The sequence below is a fragment of the Haliotis rufescens genome, unplaced genomic scaffold (genome assembly GCF_023055435.1).
Source record: "Haliotis rufescens isolate VD_foot unplaced genomic scaffold, xgHalRufe1.0.p SCAF_2, whole genome shotgun sequence".
NCBI lineage: Eukaryota > Metazoa > Mollusca > Gastropoda > Lepetellida > Haliotidae > Haliotis > Haliotis rufescens.
This window is the reverse complement of record NW_025963890.1, coordinates 29742040-29768933: the sequence shown is the minus strand read 5'-3', so window position 1 is coordinate 29768933 and position 26894 is coordinate 29742040. Positions and strand designations below refer to the sequence as shown.

At 38.5% G+C, this 26894-nt stretch overlaps 1 protein-coding gene across 2 annotated transcripts in view; it reads right to left on the bottom strand.

Moving 5' to 3' along the window:
* LOC124121654 (coiled-coil domain-containing protein 24-like) overlaps positions 1-26894 on the bottom strand; it is a 370739-nt gene that overhangs the window by 12347 nt on the left and 331498 nt on the right. The gene's annotated exons all lie outside the window — the stretch shown is intronic.

The following is a 26894-nucleotide window of genomic DNA, read 5'->3' as shown; positions in this document are numbered from 1 at the left end:
TTTTCTTCTTATAATACGGGGGTAAATCTTTATAAGATCCACCTTTGAAGGGCATGTAATTTGCTATATCTAAATATAAACTATCGATTTTATCCACACCCCAACCCGAACCTCTATTAGTCCAGCGTTCTAAAGTTTCCTGTATCCTCTGAATTGATGTATCTAAGGATGCGTTTATAGTATCGGATTCGGTTATAACTTCTTGATTGCTACGGAAATATGGTTCGGTATATTCGGTGCTATCGTCTGTGTTACTTTTACTCAATAACATTTTAATCGTCAGCTGGTATTTTATACTATGTAAATCATCTAACTCCTCGTTAATATCGTTAACATCCATGTTGGAATTAATATCCATCTTCCAACCTCTTAGATATTTACCAACGCCGGCGGATGTGGGTACAAATATTAATTCTTGTTGTTTATTCTCAACATTGTCTTGTTCTTGTTGAATATCATCAACATTATCATCATTATTATCTAGTAAAGCGATCAATTCAGCTCTTCTCATTCTAGAATAAGCTCTCAGCCCACTGTTTCTCGCTTGAGCTTTGAGTTCCCTAACAGTCTGGGGTTTGTTGTATTCCAAACCGAGTAAGGTAATCAATTCAGCTTTTCTCATTCGAGAATATACACACGTAGACCACTTTGCTTTGCCATAGCTTTTAACTCTCTGACAAAAACCATTGTGGTTGAATGGTATATGCAAAATGAGACAAATGTCTAATTGGTTGTTTTCATATATCTAAATACGTATTCTCCCCAACCTATTCCTCTCATTGATGTAATCTCTCTTCCTAGCATAAATAATCTGGTTCCTTACCCTATCAGCACCGTGTTTCTTACATAAACAATAACGACCTTTAACCCCTATCCCGCATTCAGAACACGTATAGTTTATGTGTCCGCGCCTGATGTAATAATTGTGTATACCGCAGTAAATATCAACACAGCGTCGATTACATAGAGTAGTCTTCCCCATGAGTGTAAATTTGCAATTATTCATGGTTTATACATCTATCATATCATTTGTCTAAATGCAAATCACAGCTACACTAGTGAATAGCTGAAAATCAATACAGCAGATAACCCAATAATAACAAATGCGACCTCGCGGTCTTTCTGAGCCTCTGACGGTGTATAAAACTGACTCATTGTTGGTATCGGTATTGGGTCTAGTTTTTTCCCAAAAACGATGTAGTATTCTTGCATGGCAGATTTGACATCATTAAACGTTTTAATTGAATGTCCTTCCTTAATCAGTTGTTCACAAATAAAGTCTAATCTCTTAATTCTCTGCTGCGTATATTGTAACTGGTCTGCTTGGTATTGTTCTAAAGCTTCGTTATGTCGTTTACGCTCCTCTTCAACTTCTTTAGCGTTTGATTCCCTCATACTGGAAAATAAATAATTACTCCCCGAAAAAGCTAGAGCATTAACAACAGCTCCACCGACCATCATCGCAATTGATGCCATATGTTCAATAATATAAAATATTCAAATGTTTAATTACTTCATTATGTCTTCCGGGATAAGCCCTTGTTTGATGAGCATATCCTTCGTTGCCATTGCTAATCCAATATCAAGAATGGTCATACCAATATCAAATCCATTAAAATCTAGCTTGGGAGGTGTGGCTTTAGTAATCATTTTAGCCATACGGGCATAGCCAATGGCCAAGCCGGTGACCACCGCTGAATGATACGTTGCGTTTACCAACATTTTACCGTCTGTAAATGGAGTAGTCATGCTTATTATAGCATTATATTGGGGCTAACCTCTAATTGAACTTGTTGTTGCGGCGGGGGTGACGTTTTCTCTTCTCCGGTCTTATAAAAGAACCATACAGCCGCTATACCAGCAACTCCTACTAGTGCCCATGTTTTAATCGGATTAATATTTGAATTATTTATTAATTTCGCTTTGCGTGCCAGTCCTCCCTTTGTTCCTGCAGCTATTTATTTGGGGTTCTTAGTAACTCTGGGTTGTTTTTGTGTTTGTGGTGCATTCACATTCTCATTCACTGGTGGTTCCTCGTTCACTTGTTGTTGCGTTTCCACAATCTGTTGTTCCTCATTCACAATCTGTGGTGTCACCTGTTGAGTCTCCATTATTATTAAGTGGGCATGTATGTTTAAATTGACAATACCTAGCCGTTATTAAAGCTGTGGTGAACGGAGCTAAAAACATTCCGTATCTATGATAAAACTCACAGCTCACTGCACTTATAGCGTGTTCGATGAATGGCTCTTTCTCGAGAGATTCGCATAAATACAGGCGATGTTCTGCCGGGATAGGGAGAAACGTACTAGCTACGACTGTGTATAGTTGTAATATAGACAACCTATCGTTTTAGTCATGGTAGCTCCCAGTCTAGACTCGTAACGCGCGTACAGTTTTTTAATCTCTTCGTCGGTCATGTTATCAATTTTTTCGATGGTATAATTTTTCCCCCAAATATTGGGAACATTTTCCACCGGCTACCAAAGCCGCGAGTCTTTCTCTATGTTTATCTAAAGATTTATCAACATCAGGCTCAGATTCTTTGAGCATTTGTTCGATGAGTTCGTCGCATTCCATAATGATATACCTAAGGAGATATTTAAGTCTAACATAATGGAATATGGCATATCCAATAAATCCTGTAATAATGAACTGTTGCGAAAGAATGATGATTTCGAACCACATTTTATGTCATATTAACCGCTAATGTTCAACATATTGTATTTTTGCTACATTTTGCTACATTTTGCTATATTTCCTATAAATTTTGCCACATTTTGCTATATTTGCTATATTTTTGCTACATTTTTGCTAAGCAATTGCATAAGCAGCTGGTTGATCGGTTTTTAATACGAGTTTACAGTGCTTCGTTTCTGATAACAGCTTTCTGACTTTATCTCGTTCACCGCGTAAACATTCCTCGAATGAATCTCGGTCTTTGCAATGAAACATTGCTACCCATTTGGTTTGCTCTCTCAGATCTTTCAGGACAGAGTTGTATTTTTGAGTAAGTACCCAAACGCTATGTTGAGTATGCCGACCGGAGAATGCTAAATACGAAAGCATATCTTTCTTTTTGGTGAGTTCTTTACTCGCGCTGCAATCGTCTATTACGAAAAGGGTTGATTCTCCTTTGTATTTCTCGTGACATACTCGGAGGCAGTCTTGTAAACGATCGCCCGAATCGACTCTGTGTACCCCGTCGTCATTCATAACCCAATCTCTCGATAGGTAGGTTTTATTAACGCTTATAGTCGGGCACAGAATAATAATATGAACGAAAACGTCCCGATAATGACTTTGTAAAATATCTAGAATAAAAGCTGTTTTTCCACAGCCCGTTTGCCCGCATATGATAGCGCAGTGCGGATCTTTAGGTAAAAGATTAATAATAGATTGCTTGCACGAATCTTCCATTCTGTATATTAAGTTGCGCATCCATAATCACGTACAAATATATGTTTAATTTACCAGCCGATTCCTGGAGCTTCGTTATCTGTATTGTGGCACCCTCGCTAGCATTTTCTATTCTCCTCCCGCTGCCGTGTAGTTGGTCATCGTCCGTTGTTCGCATGTCGAGCCATAGCGCGTACTTCGTGGTGAGGTATTCACCCATAGAAACACTCCCGAGAGACAGATCTTTCACGACCACGTTAACTTCCGGGGAGCGTTTTATAGAAGGAAGTTTTTTAATCTCATCCCACTGGTGATACGCTAGCATTCCTTGACTATATAGTTGAATAGGAACGCCCTCGATAGTCAATTCTACTTTTGTAATCTTGGGATTGTAAAACTTCTCGGTATTTCTTTTAAACGCATCGGAGGGGTCCTCGAACAACATTAAAATACCCTTCAACGACCTCGTGGGGACGTTTAGATTGATATTCCACGATGTATCTTTTTTGTCCCTCGTGATCTTTCGATGTCGCAGCACGCAATCGTACAAAATGGCTAAACTTCCTGAATAATGGTTACGAATTTGTCTGGCTAATTCGGGATCCGTTATCATATCGTACTCCAGCGAGATATTGTCAATGGAATAGCTAGCATCATCAGCAGCTCTGATTACTCTGTCGTAGTCATTAAAAGTGAGTTCGTATTCTAACCTATCGCCTAGGGATGCTTGATAAAAGGGCATGTGGGAATCTAGTAATTCAAAGTCTAGGGGAACATAGAATCGGTTACCTAATGCGTGGGCAACAGCCTTATCTTTTTCGTTGGTATCAACACCATTTTCAGCACCCACACCCAGTCTCAATGTGTTCCGATTACAAATACCTTGGTACTGTAAGTTTTCCCGCTCTTTATCCGTTCTCCAGAGATCCATGTAACAATAGTATACATCGCTATCATCGATACTCAAAACCTCATTACCGCTAATTTTAATCGCGATTTTCTTGACGATAGCACGACCTATGTTCTGAACGGGCTCCCTGTTAACGTCTGTAGAAGTCAAACTAATCGTAAATGCTAGTTGGACAGTTCCCGGAACTAACACATCGTGTGCGCCAAGATTAGGAAAGCGAACCAGAAACGTTTGATTCTGATCGATGGTACTAGGGTTATTAGTTATAGTTACAGACTGACGAATTGCTTTGACCCCTAATGGATCTCGAAGTCTACGTTGTGGGTTTAATTTGCGTCCGTATTGCGAAGACATTGTTATATTGAAAACATGTACCCTATGTTTAATATAAAAATGGGTGACTATGATCTAGATACCTTTGATAACCACCATAACCAAAATGCAACCGAATATACTGATGAAACCAGCTTTAGTGGCACGAATCTTAACGATGAACTTTTAAAATCAACCGCAGATGCTTATTACGATAACTATAAAGATATTAGTCCTATTGTTCGTGACAATTCAAATTTTACGATAGATAGTAAAGGAATATTGCGACTGCGTGGCGAACCGGATATTGATCTTATGCATTCTCGTACTCGTAAGCCCCTAGCCTTGTCTACTATAGCCGGTAAACACGGCATTGATTTTGTTCGTAATAAATTAGGTTTTGTAGACTACTACCGACGAGAAAAACTTCCCGTGAAGACTACTAAGGATCTTCGAACCATGCAGACTAAACTCGATAATACAGATAATTTGGAAGCAGCCTCGAACGTGGTCTCGGACGGACTCGATAAAATTTTGGCCACCTACTATGATAATTCCATATTACAGGTATCTCCATCCTTAGAGAACGAGGGGGCACGGGTGGCCCAGTCGTCTAAGGTGCCGCGATTCACTGTGCAGAGTTGCGTCCCTTGGGCACGCCAGAAACCTATGATTGTGGGTTCGAATCCCGATTCGCCCCGATTATGTTTCTAGGTTTGTCAGCACCATACCCGTGCTCCCTGAGAAAGCCGCGGCCGCACTTCCCGGTATAATAGTAATAGTTTCCTGGCTATTGAATTTATTAGCTAAGACCACCACTTGGCTTAGTCAAAACTTGTGGGGGTTGATCGTAGCAATTGCAGGGCTGTTGTACGTATCCGCTAAGAACTATTTAACCAAATCAGTTCGCTAAGAACTATTTCACCAAATCAGTTCCCTAACCAAATCATGAGTAAACCAGCCGCGACTCCACCCACTACAAGCGCTGTTTTTTCATCGATATGTTGTTGATTTTTAGCCTCAATATGCGGTGGCACTTGTGTTTGTGCGTTAGTAGATGTTTGTGCGATAGTTGGTGTTTGTGGCTTGACTATTCCCTTTTCGCCCGTGATTGTTTGCGTTATTAATTCGACGTTAATATCTGAATTTATACCTGGTTTTTGTTGATCGGTAGCGATAACAATTTTATTATTATAACCTATCACTTGACCGATCTTAAGTTCCATATTACCCGGAGACATGTATAGTCCCGGCGCATAAACGTAGTCCACTTTGGATTGAGCGTACTGTAATGCATCTTGAAAACGCTTTATAGACGATGGTATGTCAACTGGTGAATTAATGGCGTCCTCCACGTTTGCGACAAACTGTTTTTGCGCATCGAACACCTTCCAAGTACCGATGATTCCTGTTCGTGTTTGCGATTGTGCACCGAGAATTGCTCATACATAAGTTCTTATCGATTCATTAAATCTTACAAATCCTGGGTTAGTAAAATTATTTTCCGTTTTATCATTAAGAAATTCGTTCAAAGCGTCATCGTTCAGTTGTACAAATTTTTTAACAATATAAATTAACCCACTCTTAAAACTCATAATATCCCCTCTCCAATCGTTACTATAAAGTTCCCAGCCTTTATACCAATGACCGGTTTTATGCCAATGATCATATATTCTTCCGTAAAGTTTGCTGTCCTGCCGCAACTTACCAAAATTAACTGGAAGTTTCCTAAGTTTTTTATATACATAATCGCTTTCTTCTTTGACGGTTATTTTTTCCTCTGCGTAAGGAACACCTAGACCATGGTTTGCTCCTTTAATACGCCAATCTTTACTCGTAGAAACATTAAATTCCTGACAAATACGCTCATACGCGGACCTATCATAATTATTATTTGTGGAATTCCACGCTCGATCCTGCGGTAATGGAGCACTAATTTCTTTAAGTATACGTCTAATCTGATAGTACACGTGAAGTAATAAAACAGACTTATTTAGCATATATCCTGGGGCATTAACAGATACACCACATCCCGTTGTGGCACACCACACGGCAAAGTTTAACTGATTCTGCCAAAATTGCATCGGATTGTGAAACCAATCGTGGATCATTTTATCGCTAGTTGCCGTGACCCTGTACTTTTCAAAGATATCTGGTAATTTAACGAAAAAATCATCACCATAGGAATTTACCATAATCGATAGATTAGTAATCTGTTTCGATTTCATATTTAAGTTATGATATAGTATCATTGTATATTTAATATGTATGTTACACTCCCGGGAATAACAAATGGTCAGTCTATTGAACTGCTTCATACTATCGATAACTCGGATGGACAACTCGAAGTAGCACTATGCGATGTAACGTATTACCCACGGTGGACCAATATAAATGCTACGAGGGGTTATAATAATGAGACAGAAATGAATGGTCAAAAATACATTATACCTGATGGGTATTACAGCGTATGCTCACTCAATGATGAATTTTTTAAGCCTAATGGAGTTAGTCTAACACAAAATGAGTCAAATGTGTTACTGATTTTAAACGCTGGAAAAAAGGATGTAAAGCTTTACGAGAACTTAGCATACACACTTGGATGGGGAGGAGAATAACAGTAATCAAGACATCAGATCAGGGACTCTATTTACCTGATTTAGTTCCCTATAAAGAGTTGTGCATCCATCTTGATCAAATCAGTACGACGGATAATATTCAACAAGAAAGTCCTTCAACTCTACTCAGAAGTGTTCCAGTGAAAGATGAAAAATATAATAGTGGTAGAACGGAAACTTTCTCAACATTACAATATAAAAAATTGAAGAGTGGTATTATTTCAGACCTCAAAATTTCTGTATTAGATGTAAATCACCAACCTGTACATATAGAATACTTAAGTGTAACACTCCATATTATATATAATGGTTGATTCCATATTTAAGTTATGATATAGTATCATTGTATATTTGATATGTATGTTACACTCCTGGGAATAACAAATAGTCAGTCTGTTCAACTGCTTTGTACTATCGATAACTCGGATGGACAGCTAGAAGTCGCTCTATGCGATGTAACGTATTACCCGAGGTGGACCAATATAAATGCTGCAAAAAATAATAATAGGATAATGCTATTATCCGCACGTGGTGCTGTCAAATACATCACTATACCTGATGGGCATTACAGCGTAAGCTCACTCAATGATGAAATTTTTAAGCCTAATGGAATTAGTCTCACACAAAATGAGGCGACTGGGACAGTGAAATTAGACACTGGAAATCCAAATATAATTTTATTGGAACAATCAGCTACATGGGAATTTAGTCGATTAATTGGCATACATCAGGATGTTAAATTACCCGATTTAGTTCCCTATAAAGAGTTGTGTATCCATCTTGACCAAATAAGCACGACGGATAATATTCAACTAGAAAGTCCTTCAACTCTGCTCAGATGAGAAAATACAATAGCGGTAGAACGGAATCTTTCTCGTCATTACAATATAAAAAATTGAAGCGTGGTATTATTTCAGACCTTAAAATTTCTGTATTAGATGTAAAACATCAACCTGTACATATAGGATACTTAAGTGTAACACTCCATATTAAAAATAATGGTTGATGCATCAGGCCCTGGAACGCTCAGACAATGTAATACAATTGCGCTTTCCGATCTCGGAGACACAGAAGGATTTGATAAACCCGGTTACAATGGTAAGTTATACGCTTTACACTTACACGATAATGTATACAAGCGGAAAGAAGTCACATTCACAGGTAATCTAGAAGATTTAAGCAATGTCGACGTTAGTAGACTCATTAAAAACACTTCGTACAATATTATTCGCAACGGCGAGAATAAATGGACTATGGTCGAAGCAAACATCGAGTGGCTACTGAATATCGTCATTACCCCACCGTATGTGATGATGGGTAAGGGACATAATTTAACTAAGATAATAAATAGTGGCATCGTACTCGCGGCTTATATCCCGTCAAAACGAAAAAGTGTGTTAGTCACTCCCCTGCCAGAAAACCCAGGTCATATGTTATATAGTCGTCCGGCAATCCAAAATGTTAGTTTAAATTTGGTTACTGAATTCGAAGATATTAAAGTTAACTTGAGTGCAATACCTAATATTTCTACGCTTATTATTGAAGTCTTGTTCGGAGATGCACCGGAAAATGCCTTCGAAATATTACCAGGTCTATCGATTAAATGGCTAAAGAAACACCAACGTCGACGTTGCAGTATTATTCATATCGGAGCATCACCCGTTGCAACCCTCGAGGGGGTCCAAATTATTAAAAGTGACAGCATTTCTCTTACTAAGATATTCTTGCCGTATAATATACATTTGATAAGATTGATGTATAGTCTCAAAACATTTAAGCAAGACCAATTAAAGACTATTATATGATCGTAATATACACTATGAGTTTATATCCAGCGCTCGATGAAGCATTTGAAAAGATGGATACTGTTGATGGATTTCAATTACATCAAATAAGCGACATAAAACATCTAATAGAGAAGGATAGGGAGTTGAGACTTGGATTGTATAAAAAGTATCGCAGAGCCGTGATTGCTCTCGACGGAGTTGACACCGCGCTTGTAGTATCTGGCATGGGACTCGGTGTAGTGGGTATCGGTTTACTATCAACTATAATCGCCGCGCCTATCGTGCTCGGCATGGAAATAACCGCTGGAGTCTCGGGACTGGCAGGAATAGCGATAAAATTCATTTCTCGTAGGTTACAAAAGAAAGCATTAAAACACGATAGTATTCGGATACTCGCCGAAGCAAAGTTGAACAGCATTGAGGATCATATTTCGACAGCAATGGCCGATTGTAAGATATCCGAGGATGAGTTTTGTTTAGTGTTGTCAGAACTCACCAAATACAATGAAATGAAGCAGGAGATTCGATCAAAATCTCATAATACCAATGGTATTAGCGAGGACGAGAAAAAAAAGTTCATAGAACAGGGGAGGCAACAAGCGCGTCAATTATTCCGTGCCAAAACCAAAGAACTGGTTGGAGATTAAAAATAGATTGCTTACTATCGTTTGATCACATTTAGACAAATGCTTACATAAATATATATAATAATGGAGAAAGCTATTAAATGGAGAGAATTACCACAAGGTTTTTATTATATCAGTGATGTCAAACTAACCAAATACGGTTATCAATTGTTTCTTATCAATTTACAAAAAGAGTGTAGTTATATAGTCTGGTCTCCTAGTAAAATGAATGAAGAACTTAATAAAAATGTTGAATATCGCTTTATCGATAAAAATAATGAAGAATATTTTTATTACCATTTAGGCTCATCTAAAGCAATGATTGGCCCCAAGTATTGGTGAGCTAGACCCAATTTAACTTAATCTTATGACTATCATTGAATCGCATAGTCATTTTGGCATAAAAAATTCCCTCTGTAGTAGCAGTATAGGTATATAAATCTGTCTCCAGTGGAAGTGGTCCAGAACCCCCATTACCTATACTACTGCACAAGTAAATTGAACATTAGCGGTTATTATGACATAATGTGGCTTGAAATCCTCATTCTTTCACAACAGTTTATTATTACGGGCTGTATTGGATATACCATATTTTATTATGTTAGATTTAAATATCTCCTTAGGTATTACATTATGGAATGCGACGAACTCATCGAACAAATGCTCAAAGATGAGCCAGAACCTATGACAGATAAATCTTCAGATAAACATAGAGAGCCGGTGGAAAATGTTCCAAATATTTTGGGTAAAATTATACCATCGAAAAAATTGATAACATGACCGCCGAAGAAATTTAAAAACTGTACGCGTGTTACGAGTCTAGACTGGGAGCTACCATGACTAAAACAATAGGGTCGGCTATGTTACAACTATTCACAGTCGTAGCTAGTACGTTTCTTCCTATCCCGGCAGAACATCGCATGTATTTATGCGAATCTCTCGAGAAAGAGCCATTCATCGAACACGCTAAAAGCTCAGTGAGCTGTGAATTTTATCATAGATACAGAATGTTCTTAGCTCCACTCACCACAGCTTTAATAACGGCTAGGTATTGTCAATTTAAACATACGTGCCCACATAATAATAATGGAGACTCAAGTGACACCATCACAGATTGTACAACAGATTGTGGAAACACAATCACAACAAGTGCCACCACCACATATTGTGGAACAAGTGAACGAGGATGCACAACGGATTGTGAATGAGGAAATATCACAAGCCAGAGTGATGAAGAACCCCCCCAAAAATCGCCGCCAGTAGGAAGGGCGGGCTGGCGAGGAAAGCGAAAATAATGCATAATTCAAATATTGAATATAGTCGTCCGATTAAAACTTGGGCACTAGGAGTTGTTGCTATAGCGGTGGTATGGTTTTTTATAATACCGGAGAAGAGAAAACGTCACCCCCGATGTCACAACAAGTTCAATTAGAGGTTAGCCCTCATATAGTGCTATAAGAAGCATGACTACTCCAGTTACAGACGGTAAAATGTTGGTAAACGCAACCTATCATTCAGCATCAATTGCGATGATGGTCGGTGGAGCTGTTGTTAATGCTCTAGCTTTTGCGGGGAGTAATTTTTTATTTTCTAGTATGAGAGGAGAGGAAAGAAGAGTAAACGACATAATAAAGCATTAGAACAACTCGAAGCAGCCCAGTCACAATGGACCAGACAGAGGATATTAAGATTAGATTTTATTAATGAAGAAGTGCGTAAGCAGGGACAATTCAAACGTTTAAGGATGTTGAATCTGCCATGCACAAATACTTCCTCGTTTATGGAAAAACTTGACCCAATGCCGAGACCAACAATAAGTCAGTTTTATACACCATCAGAGGAACAAAAAACCCGCGAGATAGCATTCACAGGCCACAAACTTAAAAAAAATTCAAAGGAGCCACTTGGCTCCTAAATTTTTTTTTCAAGAAGCCAAATAGAATTTCAAGGAGCTAAGACAAAATGTAAGGAGCCAAAAGTAATGACTTGTAATTTAACTGAGCTTCTGCATAACAAAAAAAAAATCCATTAGTTTGAATAATCAGTTTTATATCATGAACAACAACTGTTGACGTGTTGTTGAAGCTTTTGAGTTTTTCAGACAAACAAGCTTTAGAACATTGTGTCAGTAACATCATCTGACAGTTTACAGGTGCCAGTTGCAGGTTTTGGTTCATCGAACGTGTCGGGTTATAGCGAAAACGGCACCTCAGCAAAATGTCACCGGGCGAAAACGGCACCTCGACTCGAGCGAAAACGGCACCTTATTTGTTTTTTTACCTTGGTCGAATGAATGATATTAAACTTACATTGTAACTTGCAAAGGCCAATAATTGTGAGATGTTAAAACAAGTTTACATTAGAAATTAGCCTCTGCTCCAACTATAATCCAACTTAGCTTATACGCAACTCAACTTATGGTGAAAACATAACATGCTTTGATGAAAGATATCAGAAATTAAACTCACATCGTCTCTTACAAACACAAATAATTGTGAAATAAAACAAATAAGAAATTAGCCCCCTACTCCAATTTACTCACCGACTTTTATTCACTATACGCTTTGAAGTTTTAAGTACCTTTACTCAATTTAAGCTGAAACTGTATTTAAGAGGCCTAACATGGTGCTGTCAGATCACAATTAATCACAATGGCCTTTCGATGTGTTGCATGCGAGAAGAATGACAGAAAAAAAATCAACATGCTGTATCATTTGATAACGGTGACCAGTGGAACCGGACTTTCTATGGCCCGTTATAGAGAAATTTGCCGTACTGACTTCCCTTTCCGCTGTGTGAAATGCGTAGCTCCCGTCATTGAAGAGGTGATCGGTAACTTTCATGTCAGTTTCCAGTCAGAAGATGCTGAAGAAATGAGAGTACCAAACCTATCGGAAATTCACATTACGGCTTCAGATGTACTCAATACATCAAATACCATGTAAATAAACCCTATATATTACTACATAAATCGTTGTTTTCGTTATTAAACATAGAGGTTCCGTTTTCGCCCGACACATAGTAGCTGTTTTCGCCAAATGCGGTGCCGTTTTCACCAGAGAAATCGGTGACGTTTTGCTTAGGTGCCGTTTTAGCCTGCACCCAACGGGTCGACAGACGACGAAACTTCCGTGTCAGCTTCGCCATTCAAAGCATTCCGTATTATCTTGAGTATACTGCGCATTTATTTCCCCAAAAAACACAGCTGTGTAGAAGGGGGTGCGCATTATACACGAAATAATGAGTTTTGATGTTTTTCCCCCATGGAAAGACATTACCGTGAGCTTGAACACCGGAAATACCATGTCAACAAATCCATACTGAAGTACGCAAATAAATCATGTAATTACACTGTCTGACTATAAAAAGTGTTCTTTGTATATCTGGACTTATGTTAGTAACTTATTTCATTAATTTTATTCAAAATTACTTTTAATATTGTTTTAATTTATTTCGGCGAAATCGTGTGTGAAGCGATCGGAAGATCTAACTAACGGTTATTAAGAGAAACCACGGTCAGATTACCGCTATTGACGCCTTGAAACGAACTTTAGTTGACAGAGAATGGATACATTTGTCATAAATGCCATACTTTGACTCGTTAAAAGTCATATTTGTTTTTGTTGGACGATTCTATGTCAACACGTAATTCACGCGATCACGTGCACGGGAGCCTTGACGGTGACTGGTCAGACTATGTGTTCCATGTCAAACCATGTAATACCCGGTAATAGCAATCAGCTGCTTCCCTTAGGGTTATTATTATTTCAAATATGTTTAGTAAAAGCTGCATCTAAATTAACAAGATATTGGAAAATATTATTCCTTATAAAAAGAAGAAGTTTCAGATACATTTTTTGCCGATCCTTGCATTAAAACCCTGTAAAGTTATATCATTGGGTGTGACTTGACTGAATCACCGGTAAATTCCAAGAAATTGTGTGTACAGCTGATTGCTGTGTCCGGCTTAGTTTACGAGAAGATACACATGGTAATCTTAATCCCTGGATATAAAACAATGCCTAGCAGAACACAAAAATACAATTTAAATGGTAAATCAACATGTCTGGTGATTTTTTATCTCAAATTTCGAATTTGTACTGACCAAGTTTCTCATCACCCGTTCGTTTGCCGGACTTCGCTAAAGGGGTAGATATATATACGGTGTAGGTTTTTTTTTCTGCGCTTGGTAGATCTTTTCGATTTTTTTTCAGGGGTGGAAATTTAAAAAAAACTTCACTTGCCATCGGACAAGTTTAAAGACAATTTTCACTTGCCCTGATTTTATTTTTACTTGCCCAAATAATTTCAAAATAAAACTTCAAATAATCAATGGATCTATGTGTTTATCTCTTTCAACACCGTAGGCCGGTTTTCCGGCCAAGCCGTAGTCACTTCAAAATAGTATATATTTGTATGGACCTACCTATAATATCATTCATTTATTAAATCTATCACATTTCACAATGTCTGAAATACGTATTCCACATCAATTTATCATTTTTTTATCAATAAATCAAAAAATTATTCACTATTTCCCGCGATGTTATTGAAAATATAATTTTCGGACACACATTTAACAACGGGTCCACATCGAACATGTCAAAGAGCAAAATAAAGACGTTTTAAACAAATCTTTAATATATTATACAAAGTAATAAATAAATTCAACAAAAATATATCTAAAAGTAATCAAACTTACATCTAAGTTATTATTTCCATCTTTTCGGGCGATCGCGTGTAATATAAGTCAAATGACATCTCGGCTTTCGTCGCCTTAAATTTTTGGCTCGGACACAATGTTTAATGCAAAAATATATGCATGAAAAATCTGTCACAGCTCATAACGTAGCACGATACATTCACGAAGTTCCATATTTTTAATATTTATCGTGATTTCCTGCCTTTTAGTTCAGAATAACATGATTTAACAAAAATCTTTCGCCATCTTCTGAAATTTATCAAACACGAGCTTGGTATCACCGCTGAAATTTGATTGGCTGCCTGAGGTCATGTGCTCAAAACTGACCAATCACGAAACTTGTAGCAGATTTCGGCAAGAAAGCGTCATTAGAAACCAATTTTTAATCTAATGAAATCGCTTGTTATAACTACGGGAAAAAACAGGCGATGTTATGAAAGCGCGATTACGAAATCTCTCTCAGCCAATTTATTGTACCATTTTACAAGTAGTTAGACATGTAGACAGTGATAGTAATTTCCAATATTACAAATATAGAAAAATACTTCGTGTTTTTGAACGGCGAAACGACCGCCTTAGCTGTCACCTGGGTACTAAACTCTTAACATCGTTAGTGCATTACTTAAAAACGGAAAGTGCTTCCTTCATTCCAGGTATGGAGCTTCATATCGAAAGCGAAAACAGAACACATGGCCAACAGTGATTTTGTTGATGTTATTATGTTCTGATATCGAATTTTTTCACTGAAGTTACCGCACTTATATTAAAAACAATCTTTTTTAATATCTTATGACAAGAGATATTTAGTCGCCAAACTTAATTAAAGACAAGGAGCCAGTTGGCGACTGACATGAAAATACCAGTCGCAAAATACAAAACTAGATCGCCATGGCGACCAATTTAGTCGCAACTTTGTGGCCTGATTCATAATGTTGGGATTGACTGGTGTGGCTATTTTAGGTTACACAATAACTACGCATAAACCATGACCTAGTTAGGGCAGGCGGGCGAGTCTTATCAGCCACTATGACCTGTAAACACACTATGTCAGCTACATCGCCCTGTTAGGCTGAGCATGCATTTAGACAAATGATACTAGAAGTGTATATTTATCACAACAGCGAGAGGCACATCAAGATGTAAATTCATACGTTTGGGTTGATCACAAATTTGTGGAAAGAGCTGTATGTTGGATTATTATGGAATCCACTCCATTGCAATTAGAAAAGGGCACATTAATTATTCGTGTTCTGTATGTGGGATTGGGGTCAAAGGTAGTTACTGTTTATGTAAGAGTCACGGTGCTGACAAGAAACGGTTTCAAATTATTTATGAGAGGAAAAAGGCTTACCGAAATGAGATAAATAGATTGGGTTGAATTCAAACCAATTAGACATTAGTTCACATGTATTTATATATCACAATGACTTATGTTGTCAGAGAGCTGAAAGCTTTAGCAAAGCAACGTGGTCTACGTGGATATTCTCGAATGAGAAAAGCTGAATTGATCGATTTACTCGGTTTGGAATACAACAAACCCCAGACTGTTAGAGAACTCAAAGCTCAAGCGAAAAAAGTGGGCTGAGAGGTTATTCTCGAATGAGAAAAGCTGAATTGATCGCTTTTCTAGATAATAATCGATCAGTTAATGATGTTGTTGATAATAATGAATTAAAATTTGTACCTACAACCAGCGTTGGTAAATATCCAAGAGGTTGGAAGATGGATATAAATTCCAACATGGATGTTAATGATGTTAAGCCCATGGTATCGAGGAAAATTAACGAGGAGTTAGATGATTTACATAGTATAAAATACCAGCTGATGGTTAAAATGTCATTGAGTAAAAGTAGCGCAGACGATCGCACTGAATATACCGAACCATATTTCCGGAGCAATCAAGAAGTTATAACCAAATCTGATACTATAAACGCATCATTACATACATCAATTCAGAGGATACAGGAAACTTTAGAACGCTGGACTAATAGAGGTACGGGTTGGGGTGTGGATAAAATCGATAGTTTATATTTAGATATAGCAAATTATATGCCTTTCAAAGATGGATCTTATATAGATTTACCCCCGTATTATAAAAAGAAAAAAGCCATAATTAATGTAAAAAATAAATCCGATGACTGTTTCAGAATGATGATAAGATCTGCATTGTTCCCTGTAGACAAAAATCCGGATTGACCTTCTAGCTATCCCCAAAACGATGGACTAAACCTCGATGGTATAGACGAACCTACACCAATTTCACAAATTGATAAGGTGGAAAAGCAAAATAATTTAGCTATAAATGTTTTCGGACATTCTTCTTAAGGAATTGTTGTACACAGGATAAGCTCCGCTCCGGAACATATTCCCAGAATCAATTCATTTCTGATCGAAAAAGATGGAAAATATCATTATACATGGATAAAGAGTTTAAGCAGACTATTATACGATCAAACAACCCATAAGAAAAGAAATATTTCTGCGAAAGAAGCCTGCATGGATACAGCAGACAAGATCTATTAGAAGCGCATAAAGAAGACTGCAGAGGTGTTGGACAGACTGCTATCAGGATTGATATGCCTAAAGAGGGGAAAAATATATTAAAATTTGAACATTATTGTAATCAAATGCCAGTACCGTACGTAATTAACGCTGACTTCGAAGCGCTAATCAAACCTATAGAAAATAATCAAGATAATCAAGATAGTTTTACGTACAAAACTCAAGAACATATTCCTTGTGGGTTTGGATATATAGTTGTAAGGTATGATGGGAAAACAAACCCGCCCGTGATTTACAGAGGTCCCGATGCAGCGGGAAAGTTCTTAGGTATGTCTACAAAATGAAGAGTGAATAATCAGGGAAAATTTATTGCGTAAGAAACCAATGTGTATGACGAGGGATGATTGGAGGGCCTATATGAAGTCAACTAGTTGTCTTGTTTGTAATAAACCCCTGAATGGGGATTCAGTAAGAGATCATTGCCACGTCACGGGTAATTATCGGGGAGCCGCGCATAACGAGTGTAACTTAATACTAAAAATGAATTCTCAAACAATACCCATCCCCGTTGTGTTTCACAACCTTAGAGGATACGATTCTCATGTCATTATGCAAGCTATCTCAAAGACCGACGTGTATTCCTAATAATATAGAAAAAATACATATCGTTCTCGTTGACTAAACCTATACATTATACGGACAAGGATGGGAAGGCCAGAATAAAGCAAAGTAATGGGCTTAGATTCATAGACTCCGTACAGTTTCTGTTATCTTCCCTGGACAATTTAGCTAATGCGAACAATCCCGATGACTTTGCAATAACAAATCAATATACCGATGGGTTAACTCGTCATTTGTTGCTGAGAAAAGGTGTATATCCTTACAAATATATGGATGATTGGTCTAGATTCGGGGAAACTAAATTACCACCCCTTGAATCATTCTATAGTAACGTAACAGAATCTAAAATAACCGATGCCGATTATGAACACGCTCTGACGGTGTGGGATAAATTAGGTTGTAAGAATTTAGGTGATTATCACGATCTGTACTTAAAAACCGATGTACTGTTACTCGCCGATATATTCGAGATATTTAGAAAGACATGTTTAAAACAATACGGCTTGGACCCGGCATGGTACTATTCCAGTCCCGGACTATCATGGGATGCATTGTTGAAGAAGACCAGTGTAGAACTAAAACTACTCACCGATTACGATATGCACTTGTTTATTGAGAAAGGGTTTAGAGGTGGTATATCGATGGTAGCGAAAAGGTATTCTAAGGCTAATAATAAATTAGTGGAAGGATATAAGCAATACGGTGATAGATGAGAGGTGTTATATACCAACACAGATTCTTTGTTGATGTGTATAAAGATATGGCAGAAAAATTAGATATGTACGATACGAGCGATTACCCTAAAGATAATCCACTGCACAGCGTAGTAAATAAAAAGATGCTTGGTAAGATGAAGGATGAATGCGGTGCTGGGACTACTATAGCGGAGTATGTCCGATTAAGGTCCAAGATGTATTCTATAAAGAAATCCGATAATGGAGAGATAAAAAAAGCTAAGGGTGTTAAGAAGTATGTGGTAAAAAAGCATATCAAACACGAACAGTATAAAGAAGCATTATTCAACGGTAGAACGTTCAAACACGAGATGAACTCTTTAAGAAGTTACAATCATAGGATATATGGATTAAGAATGAACAAGACATCATTATCCCCCTTAGATACAAAGAGATGGATTGATAAGGATGGTGTAACTACCTACGCTTATGGTTATTTAGGGTGGTAATACTGTATCGTTGGGAACTATGAGCAACTCTTCTCGTACAAATGCCCTGCCCGGTCCACCTTTAAGATAATAAAGAATAGGCTCTCCTTCTTTCATAACCAACAGACTAATGTTATATGTCTTAAGAGACCAAATGGGATCGGTTGTGCGACGTAGGCCTCCTTCGAGTTCACCGGGCTGGTATAAATATCTTACGCTTACTCTATCCGAAAGATTTTGTTCTTTGCCTCTCCTCGGTGCTGAAGATTCGGAAGTCACGGATTTCATTTTAATCGCAATGGATGGTTTCTTCCCGATTAATCTTGTTACTTCATTATTCAGTGCTGATACAACAGCTGATAATCGTGTCACCCATTCGGTTGATCTCAATCATTCGGATTTCATTTCGATCTCATACTGATAGCCAAACAAACGTTCCGCTAATGTCCTGTTAAATCTTTCAACGATAGCTTGACTACAATGGGCCTCTTTTTCACCACGCCTGATTTGGACATCATGCTTTGTTAACAGTTTAGTTACCGAACCCATAAACTCACGACCAGGATCTACTTGAAATAGCTTAGGCCATTTTAGTGGTCCGAGTTTATATATGCGCCTCAGTGCACTAGCTACTTCTGTTGAATCTTTCGAGGTGAATAGCTCAGCCTCTTTGTATCGACTAGCCACATCCACTACTGTTAAAGTGGATTCATACGTTTTGCGCCTTACCTTATCGTGGGGAAGAAACAAGAGGTCAGCCTGATGAACTTCTTTCGTTGTAAAAATATCAAACTTCTTCCTCGGTATATAACGCAGTGCCGGTAAATATATTTGCCACATCGCTTGTTTCTTTAACCAATCCTTGGCCACATCTTTAGATACCTTAGCCGCAGTGGCTAATTTTTGTATTGCTCCTATACCTTTCCAATATCCTCGTGGGCTATAGTAAATTTTATCCATTATTAATTATTATTGATGTTTCTTTTAATACGACTTATGACTATCGTTGAATCGCACCATCATTTACACATAAAAAATTCCCCCTGTAGTAGCAGTATAGGTATATAAATCTGGCTCCAGTGGAAGTGAGCCAGAACCCCCATTACCTATACTACTATGCCATTCTCTACACTGATGTCATCACGGAATGTCCATTAGGCTCTGAGGTGAGGAGGACATTCATCAACACAGCTTGGCTAACCATGTTTCATCATGTCCTTCAGATGACACAGAACTTCATCTTCTCCTGTTTTCTGGCGTATCTCATCCAACTTTGCAGTTGTGGCGGGAAGAGTACTGGTGATTGTGTTAAGTTCAATCATAGGAGCATCATGGTCTTAAGCTGGAATTTCCATGCTTGAAACTCTGGAGAGAGCATCAGCAACCACGTTGGTTTTGCCGGGGATGTATTTGATTTCAATGTCATATTTTGACATTTTGAGCAACAGTCTGTAGTTTTTCAAGTGACCATGAAGCTGCCAGTAGCTCCCTCTCTATGTTACTGTACCTTGATTCAGCGTCACTCAGAGAGCGTCTTGTGTATGTCACAGGCTTGCCATCTTGTAGCAAAAACTTCCAAAGACTCAGTCAATCTATTCTTGGAATACATCACCACGTATGGTAAGCCCAAAGGGCAATCTAGACCATCTATATTTGCACCATGGTGTGTTGATGGTCCATTTGCACCATCCAATATCCATTTCTAGGATCCAGGATGCTGAAGTGACTGGATCCTCGTAGTCGTGGAATAACATTATCCACTGTCCTTACGTAGTAAGGATTTCTGAGAATAGCCTTGTTGAGGTCATGAGGATCAAGGCATTTTCGGATTTTACCATTTGGCTTGTTCATGACAAATGTTGAATTTACCCATGGGGTATACTCTTCATTGATCTTGCATATTATCCCTAGCTTCTCAAGTTGGTCTAGTTCACTCTGATATGCTGGTTGAATATGCACAGGTACTTGTCTGCTGAACAGGGGTAGTGCTCTGATCAGTCTCTATGTGATATGCAGGTCCAGGAAAACATCCAATCCCTGTGAATGCATCTTTGTATTCCTGCATCAGGTACTCTTTGGTTAATGGAAACGGATGACATTTACCATTTACATCAAACAATTTGACTGTCCCCATTGAGTTTCCTGTGTTGCCTTTGACATCATTACTAGCTTCAGCTGTAACTTGCCAATTCAGCTTGATTAGGTCTAGGTCTTGTGCTGTCACATTGCTGATTATCACAGGAACACTTGCCTTAATATCAACAACTTGAGTGTCACAACAGGCTTGTCGAGTGTATGCCCAGTTGGGAATAATTTCCGGTAGCAGTCTTTTGTGATAATGTTTGCTTCAGCACCACTGTCGATCTTGAAAATTGTTGACAACTGCTTGACGTCAGTCTCAGCAGACAGCAACATTTCTATATGCGTCTTCTTGACTTGTGGCGATATTTCATCAATTGTGTTAATTGGTGAAACTTCAATAGGACCTAAGAACAGATGATCACTGAATTCACTTGACAGAGATGAATCATATTCATTTGTCCCAACTTCATTGACATTTTTTGTGGTCTGTTTTCGCCTACAAACTCTTGCATAATGTCCGACAATGTGACACGAACCACATTTCGCCTTTTGGCTGGACAGTGTTCCCTGGGGTGAGGACTGTCTCCACAATATCCACAGGTTTTGGTTTTGTGTGAACGATATTTGTTGTGATTGTCAGATGCACTTGATTTTGTGTGACTTGGTTTATATTTGTAAGTGTCAGTTTTGTTTCTGAATTTAGAATTAATGGCATCAATGTTCATGTTTGTAGAACCTGGATTAGTTGTACCCATGAATCTGACTTGTATATCAGCTGATTCTTCCGCTTTCGCCATCTCACGAGTTTGATCAAATGTCAGAGTGTTTCCAAGTTTTAAGCATTCTTTTCTCACCCTATCAGACCTCATCCCGAAAACAAAGAAAGTCTCTTAGGAACCTTTTCTTTTCCTCTTGTGGATAATTTCCTTCATTAACCAGTGTTCTGCAATAATGTTTTGCTATGAATTTTTCTAACTTCATACTGCCCTGCCTCATGTGGTGTAACTCCCATGCGGCCATTAATTCATTTGAATGTGGTTTCACATATTCTTCAAATTTGGTCCAATATTTTGTAAGAATTTTTTCTTCTTCATCAGTTAAACCCTAACTATTAAATAACTCAAGTCCTACAGTGCCTGACCAGTACAGAAGAAATTTACATTTCATTTGTGCATCCATTCTGAACATTGGTCCAGTAAACAAAAGTTCCATAATCCATAGACGGTCCCTTATCTATGAATGGAGCGCCACTCGGCCCCCCTCCGCTTTGAGCCATGCTTGTTTTGTTTTTTGTTTTTTATTTTACTGCACAACATTAACGCTATCGACTATTCAACCTAGTTCTCCGATTGATTGCTACTTATCTCAGCACAGCAGTCTGTGACATCGGGTAGTTAGCACTTGATTCCTTTTCCACACTTATTCTGACACCATGTAATCTTCTATTGTATTGAGATTTATTGACAAAAGCTCGAAAGAATCACACAAATTTATTGTCGTATCCAACTCGTAGGTTGGAGGCCGCATGGTCCACTCTTCCAAAAGTGATGACGTCCTACACATATACAATTATCCTAACTGTATTGCATAATCACGCATCTCATCACATGTGTGATGTATATTTATGTGTTCTTATTTAGTGTTTTGGTATCATAAGGGTTTTCTAAGGTGCATAAGTATGATTTCTTAACTTCTTTTAAAATTATTTTGAATGTTAGGTGTGGTAAATATATATCGCATCATTTATCTTATTCAAGTAAATGTAGTTAGACTAGGCTTGCTTAAATACTTTACATGTGTAAGTTATTGTTTTCACCTGAGAATGTCAACATATTGATGTAACATTTAAGGATTGACTGTGTATTTATTTCGGTTCATTGAAGTATGAATCTAAAAACCAATGTGCAAACTGTATCAATCCACGTAGCGGATTCTTACGAAATTCAACAATGTAAAACATGTTTTATCTACAATAGTACAGTTGTATATATCAAAACAGACATAAATGACGAGATTGATGAACATTCCAGGTGTAGGAATACATACAGTGGCATGATATGAATCAGGTGATCGTTTTATTTATGCACATAACTTGACACGCCTACACAGTCATTAGCCAATCAACGGAGAGTTGGAAGAAATATGTCCTGGAGAAGGCAGCTAGCTGTTTCAAATAACATGGTCAGTTACCGCGAGATTCAAACAATTCTTCCCTGATTACAGTAAAACAGTTGGAAAAATGCTAGTTACAAATGGAAACCAAAGACATGAAAGTTGGACCGAGGCGAGCGGGAAAAAAACAGGCAAGCGAGCCTGCACGTTTGCTGTTACATTCATTCTCTGCCTTCGGCTTCAAAGGGTAGTTTGGACAATGAATATGCATGAAAGTCACTAAATGTCCTGTGCATAACAATATACGTGAGCAGAAAGGGAATTCCCACTCATGTAATATTGGGATTCCCCGACATTCCGCAGTAATCAAAATAGTGCGCCTCGGTGGGCGTGGCTTAATTTTTCACATTCATTGGGAAATCAATGCAATAACACGTGACCAATTCAGCTAATCAGAATGCAGGAATTTCAATGAACACAACGAAAATTTAATTATGTTACAGTGTTTTTTATATATATGTATATAAACACATGCACTCTCCTTTTCTTGCATCGTGTCGATGTGCCTCCCCAACTAAATACACTAACAACTAAAATGTACAACAAACAGAGACAGCACTGTGAGTATTGTGTACAGGTTGAAGATGAAGATGTATGTATGTGTATTTATTTCCACAGGGCCCTCGTTCATTTTTCATAAGTATTAAACAGCTGACATCCGAAAAACAGCCTGCGTTTGTGTTACCACTCTGATTACATTGGTGTCGATGCTCATGATATTAATCACTGGATTGTCGGGTCCAGACTCGAATATTTACAGACCGCCTTCATATAGCTGGAATATTGCTGAGTGCGGTGTTAAACTACAAGCCAACAAACCAACCAACCAACATTGGCGTCATTGGCAACCAAGATGTTCCAGTTGTGACAGTGATGCACCTGGTGACAAGTGACAACGATGGACACCAGCATTCAATGGATGAACATGTCAGAGATCTGTGCATTCCAGGACCTGCGAGTACAAGTAAAGGAACACTACACTGTGTATTAGTTACTTTGTTCCATCAGCTTTTTGGGCATGTGCTTGCTACCCTGTTTGTAGACACTTAAGACTCTTGTCTTGTGCAAGTGAAATAGACACTGATTGACACTTATGTTACATTCTATTGTGTGTTCCATGAATGACCAACTGCCTCCGTGGTCTAGTGGTAGAGCATCCGTCCGGAGAGCGGAAGGTCCGGGGTTCGATCCCTGGCCGCGTCATACCAAAAGTTATTACTTGCCAGTGAAGAGATCACCCGTTTAATAAACATACGGCTGTATTACACATTGTGCACCTTTAGAATACATTACCACAACTTCTCCTGAGGACGGTCTCTGCCGTAGGTCACACGTCTCAGAGACAAGCAACCAGTTTTTGTGAGAATCCGTCGGACGCGAACAAGCGACCTTCGGATTGTTAGCCTGACAGCTAACCGACTGAGCTACGTCTACACTGTGAAACAAAGTGCAAATTTACCTAGTCATGCCTACGACGTTATGGAACTGAACGAAAAGGGTCGAATAGGTGACGGACCCTTAAGAAGGTTACGGGTAGGCATGGTGTCTTGTGACTTTAGTCTATTGACACTTACGAATGATCCCGATGCCATTTGGCACACTCGTCCCATCCCGTAATCTACAAGACGTCAGACTCCGAACTCGCGAGTACGCATGAATGACGTGTTATTTAATAATTCGTCGGGTGGATTTTGTGACAGAAAAGTGTGGTAGGGAACACTGTAAGGATGATGTGGATAATAGTTAGGAATGAGGGAGGCATGTGCATGGCTACTGACGACACAACGGTGAGTTCGCTTTTGAATCAGTACTGAAAAAATGTAGCCGGTGAAAGTGGCTTGTGTGAATGTTCCAGGACAGTTTCTAGTAGCAAAAGTATTCGACACAAAACCATTTCATTCTTTTTACTCGATGTTTTTGTGTGAAGAATATTAGAATCTATAATAGGTGAGGTGAAATTGGGTTTAACGTCGCGTCCAAGATTATTGCACTTATATAGCGACGTGCATGCACGTGTATGTGTGTGTGTGGCTGCTTGTACTAGTCCGGACTGATGCCGATTTATAGTGCTAGCTCACTGAGATACCATGCCGCAGTTTAACATGAATACCCCACTCAGACACAGTATACTGACTCCGAGCCGACCAGTCCTTGTTTTAGCCCCTTAATGCCGAGCGCCAGACAGGGTAACAACAAGTACAATCTTTTAACGTCTTTTTGTATGACGCGGCCAGGGATCGAACCCTGGACCTTCCGCTCTCCGGGCGGACGCTCTACCACAAGACCACGGAGGCGGTCAGAATCTATAATAGAAACTAAACGGGTAGATTTACCGAACCCTAATGAAAGGGGTGATTGATCGTAAAGGGGATCCAAGGGCTAAGGACAGAAATTGGGTAATCTAATAGCCACGAAACGGGTTCCTAACCCTAATGATTGAAAAGGGGTAATTGATCATAAAGGGGATCCAAGGGCACTAGCGATATTTGGATGTGTTCAGCGACAATATAATATCCCTAATAAACTACATTCTTGTGCATAATAATGAAAATTAATGCACCGAAAAAATAATATATGTATATTAGTTCCCATTTATAACCCTTTTAGCCACTTGAATTACGAGAAAAACGAAATAAAAAATATATAAAAAATAAAAGTGCTTTCGTAAACTAGCGCTTGCTATAAAAGACGCCGCCACAGGCTATTTTCAGTAAACAAATATTCAAAACTCTCCACAGTGCTTGGCGTATTCAATGACATTTCGTGTAGAGATGATAGATCACTGGGAGGAGCTTATGCACACTCGATGACCCCTGACATCACAGGGCATTGTTTCGTTGGTGTGACTGGCAACAAAATACTACAAAAATAATACTATGTCATAGGGTATTGTCACGTGTTTGAAAAGTTTGTGGTACTGTATTCTAAAGGTAGGCCCATTGTGTCATACCAAAACGCGTGCTTATGTACTCTCGAAACATGTTTCACGAACAAATATTGAAAGCTTTCAATATCACCTGGCTTATTCAACGACATTGCGTGTGGAGATGATAGATCACTGAGAGGAGCTTATGCACATTCGATGACCGTCACATGGCATGAATCTTGCAACAAAATTCCACAAATTACATCATCGGGTATTGTGACGTGATTGTAAACTTTGAGGTGCAAGGCCCCATTCCACAAGGCGATCATATTGTAGCACAACAACAGTCGTTGGTCTAAGTTAAAGTATGTGAGTGGCGATAACCTTAGCGCTACGATTATTTTGTGGAATGAACGCCTGAATTGTAGATATTAAATTCATATGTTTCAACTGTTGACGTGTTTGAAGTATTATTATGTTATACTCAATTGGATTATGCCGTGGATCGTGAAGGTGTCTGCCTATTCACACTCAACAGTATAATTCTAAAAACGTTATAAATGGCAAGTCATAAATAAAATACTAAACTCACTCCCCTGTAAAACCAATTTTATTAAACTCGTGAATAGTTGTGGTATTACACGGGAGCTCGTTTAGTATTCTATAATGTTAAATGGTGGTACTTGTTGTTACCCTGTCTGGCGCTCGGCATTAAGGGGCTAAAACAAGGACTGGTTGGCCCGGAGTCAGTATACTATGTCTAAGTGGGGTATTCATGTTAAACTGAGGCATGGTATCTCAGTGAGCTAGCACTATAAATCGGCATCAGTTCGAACTAGTACAAGCAGCCACACAAACACACACACATGCATGCACGTCGCTATATAAGTACAATAATCTTGGACGCGACGTTGAACCCAATTTCACCTCACCTCACTTTTGAATGACCATTTTTCATGCGAAGACAAGAGGATATCTGCTGTGATCAAGCTAAGAGAGATTTATCATTTCTGTATGCTTGTATATAATAGTCTAGAGCAGTCTGTTATATATTTGACAATTGCATAACATATTTACTGTACAGTGCACTTTGTAGTCTTGATCATACCGGCCAGTCATTAATCAGATGAAGATT